The 4,531-nt window shown below is 36.0% G+C and overlaps 1 pseudogene; it reads right to left on the reverse strand.

Moving 5' to 3' along the window:
- Positions 1–1,991: 1,991 nt before the first annotated feature.
- LOC121400131 lies at positions 1,992–2,137 on the reverse strand (annotated as a pseudogene).
- Positions 2,138–4,531: the final 2,394 nt, after the last annotated feature.

Raw genomic sequence — 4,531 nt, forward strand, 5'->3', positions numbered from 1 at the left:
TTTCTTTCTACTCGATTCAAATCCTGATGTAACTAGTTATTTATATGTAAGTAAAACTAGAAAGCCGTATGATAGCACTGAAGCTATTTAAAATGACATAGAACTCTTTAGGATCATCACTTTTGGGACTGAAACTACACAATTGTTATAGATTCTTTCTTTCTTTCTTTCTTTCTTTCTTTCTTTCTTTCTTTCTTTCTTTCTTTCTTTCTTTCTTTCTTTCTTTCTTTCTAAAATATTTATGTGCTGTTATGATATATAACATACACCCTTGATATTGATATATATTTTTTGCGATTATGGACTTAAGGATATGAAATATGTGTAAAAATACTTTGCTACTTTGAATATATGAACTAATCAAACACAATGTTGCATACGAAGATGTATCACCTCTGTCTTCTAGCCTCTTTATCAAAATATAAAAAGTCATAAAAATAAAACCTTGTGGATGAATATGGTGACATAAGACAAATGCAGGCAATCTCCAGACGTGGCTGAAAGATCCAGAATAGTTTATTCAGTTGGTGGCACTTTTAAAAAGTAATTTCTTTTTTGATTCCTGGAAAGAAATGTCACTGCACCATCACAGCTAGTACTGAATAATAGATGTTCCCATCCAGCAGTTGACAGGACACAGGGTAGAAGTCAATAAAAAGAATTATTTATTAAAAAGAACTAATGATACAAGAACAGTACAACAGGGACTACTCATTTACCATTCTGTCCACATAGTATACAATTATATATAGTATATACACATTGTATACAACATTTCTAACATTTCACATGGAATCATCACAGTACCCATTTTCCTGATCTACCACCAAATTCTTTTTAAAAGACCACCTAACAAGATCTATATCTTTCTAAAGGAAGTTTTATATAGTACCGATACAGCTTCTAATGATATATGGAACTCGTCAATACATCCCTCGTGTATCAGAGAACAAACAGAGCCAGAAATCAAGGCATCTCTGGCACCAAGAGGCATAAACACTGCAGTTTAAAGGGAAGCTATTCTGCATTTTAAGGGCAGGATTTTCTTCAATTTATTCAAGAGGAAGATATCAATTGGCATAGCAAAGTACATTCATTTTATTTGCCATTGATACAAAGCACTCTTACCAAACCACCCCTCCTGTGGGCCCAAACAATTGAGAGGTGGCCTAGCTTGGAGACCAGTTAAGATAGTATTGGGTCAATGTCTATTAGCTGCCCTAGATATTAACAGAAGTTCATCTATAGCTATACAGTGGTAAAAGCCAGAGAACTGGTGTTCTCACACTAAGGCAGTGGTCCCCAACAAAACCCTTGGATGTTGCTCCCAGTAATTTCAAAGAAAGTTCTTATTTTTGAATTCCTGACTTGGAAGCAAGTTTTGGTTGCAGATGTACTGCCAAACAGAGCTTCCTGTAGGCAGACAGTCCACATAGGGGCTACCAATAGACAGTGACAGCCCCAAAATTGGCACCCCATGAACTTTTTGCTTGCTTGTGTTGCTCCCCAACTTTTATTTACATTTGAATGTGGCTCACGGGTAAAAAACTTGGGGATCCCTGTATTAATGTTTGTAGTATGTAGCATGAGGTGTAGGGCATAGTTTGAAAGCATACAATTTCTCAATTAAAAATGAAACTGCCATTGTCCTTTTAAAGAATAAACTCCAATTAGCATGAAATCTGAAATGAAGACAATTCTAGATATTATTGTACCATTCTCTAGATCCTTTGGTTGAACCACTGCTGTATCCTTCATGTTGGGCTGGAGGGTAACTCTAGTCTCTAGCAGTGGTACAAACCAGAAGACTGCGGGGGGCCCCGGGGAGCCGGGCCGGGGCGGCAGCCGTGAAGGGATCCACAGACAGCCGCCGCCGGCCGGGCTGGGGCCCGGGCCGGGGGTCTGGCCTTGGGGGGACGAAGGGGAGCGGGCCCCTGCGACGGCCCCAGCCGCGCCGGGATGGGACCCGGCGGGGGCGATGGACGTCGGAGCGACCCTCAGACAGGCGTGGCCCCGGGAGGAACCCGGGGCCGCAAGGTGCGTTCGAAGTGTCGATGATCAATGTGTCCTGCAATTCACACTAATTCTCGCAGCTAGCTGCGTTCTTCACACACAAAGGTATCAGTAGGGTGAGGTGTGAAGGTAAAGGTGCATGGCATAGTTTGAAAGCATACAATTCCTCTGTTCAATATGAAATTGTCTCTTTAAAGAACACTTCCCTTTAGACTTCAAGTGAATACAAAAATAATAATGACATCTTTTTACAAAATATATTATTTAGAATGTGGCATATATGTATGAAAACACAAATGTTTATTCTCAAAGAATTTGTTAATGCAAACGTATTCTGTTCTCTTTGCAGATAGACATCACACTGACTTTTCTACATACTGCAGCTCTGATAAGCTCAAAAACAAAGGCTTCTGGAAAAACCTGAGAACTGTCAAACATTCTTAATTGAACTTATTTAGAAGTATACACCATGTGACAGTACAGCTTTATTAAATGTGTAGTGAATTTGTTGGATGGGATTTTCGAAGGCATGGAGTATCTCTTACTCATTCAAAAAGTCTATCCATATGTTCTTTAAATACACATCTAAATAATAGGAACATAGAATATCCTTAATCTTCTCTTAAAATAAAGGTGTTTACGATTATAACAAACACTTCAGGTAGATTCTATAATAGTTATACTAATTATTTCCTTTAAAATATAAACTGTTTACCATTTTTACCATATTTTAAAATATTGCATGTTTTTATTTTTAAAGACTTTATTTTTTCCCAAACAAAACTAAACTGCTGCACCCTCATTTACCTTTTGTAAAAAATACATAGTTGACATCTCACTATACCCAAATCACAAGGTGATACATTATTTTTATTAGACATAATCCCAAGGTCTGCTCTGCCACAGGCCAGTAAGGCCTAGAACATGTGCACTGTATATGTTTTATTCTCACAGCCTGAAGAAGGAGCAACATGACAATGGAACATAGAAGGTAGGATGGGCGAATTTGACCCTTTTTGCCAAAAATTTGCCACCGCGAAATGTCGCAGATGCCCATTAAAGTCTATGGGCGTCAAAAAGATTGTTTTGACGCGCGTCTTTTTTTTTTGACGCACGCTGCCATACAAGTCTATGGGCGTCATTTTTTCAGCGAAACTAGGCAAAAAGATTTCGCCCATCCCTAAAGGTAAGTTAAAGTTTAATTGGGGGCTAACAAGAGTGGAATAGTTGCATGGTTGCTCTCTGTCTATCAACAACCTAAATTAAGGGAATATAAAATACCACAATTTATTAATTTTTCCATTGTAATAATATTTATTAAAATTGCACATTAGTAATGACCTAGTCTCAGTACCTTACACTTCTGCAATGCCAGATCCCACTGTTAAGCCCTTGGGATGTATGTTATTATTTTGTACAAGAAAAGCACTTCTACCATAGTCAGTATCCCATGTTCATTCCTATATTTATTTACATTGTTCTAAAGAGAAAAGGATTCAATTAGATAAGTCTATATTTATGTTTCTTTTCCTCTAAATTAAAATGTTACTTTTTCTGAACAAATTAGTATGGTTTTTACATGCCTGATGTAATTAGTGATCAAGAATTTGTATAGTTATTATATACTTCCTTTTTGTTCCTAACTGTGTTTCCTGACAAAGATTTCATTTAAACAGAGAATAACCGGGGCTCTGTGAATTATAAAATGAAACTGCTTGGTCAAAGAAAGATAAATAAGAAAAGGCAACATAAATTATAAACAGACACATTAAGGGCCTGGTGATAGTAATGGTTTTGACTTTTGACTTTCAGCTTTGTTGTAATAGGAGCTTTACTTACAAAGCTTAAAAAAGTTTACATCAAAAAGTCTTATGGACCCATTTACTAACAATTACATTTTGATTTTGTTTCCACTAATGTCTAAAAATTTGTGGCTTCACTTTTTTATGTAAAAGCTCTAAAAATTTGTAATTTAATTAAGTGCAAAAAACAAGAAAACCACTAATAGAAAACTTTGCCAGTTAAAAGTTGTCAAGGTCTTATAGAAGTCAAAATCTTTAGAGGTTTTGGGATTTTTTTTGCTAGGAAATGTCGCGAAAAGCTCACCTTTTTAGAGGTTTTAGAGATATTCGTATTTTTCAGTCTTATAATAAATATAATGACATTCGTTCAGTGTAAAGAAATGAGTTTAGTAGTGGTTTCAAAAACCTCTAAAACCACTAAAATGCGACCTTTGATAACTAGCCCTCAACGAGATTGTGAAATCATTTTTGATGTAGAAATTAGAGTTTGTATAATAATTCATTATGTAAATTCCATTATTTTAATACCAGTCAATGATTGATAAAATTAACCGGTTATAAAATATAAGGTTTTCTTTTTTTTTTAATTTGCCTCTTACAGAAAATGGATTTTTCCAGGTCTGAGCTAGACACATTTCAATGATAGTCTTCAAAAAAAAGATGTACAAGACCTATATAAGTGAGGGAAATTCAATGAGAAGACATATGGTGGTAAG

Source organism: Xenopus laevis, chromosome 2L (genome assembly GCF_017654675.1).
Source record: "Xenopus laevis strain J_2021 chromosome 2L, Xenopus_laevis_v10.1, whole genome shotgun sequence".
NCBI lineage: Eukaryota > Metazoa > Chordata > Amphibia > Anura > Pipidae > Xenopus > Xenopus laevis.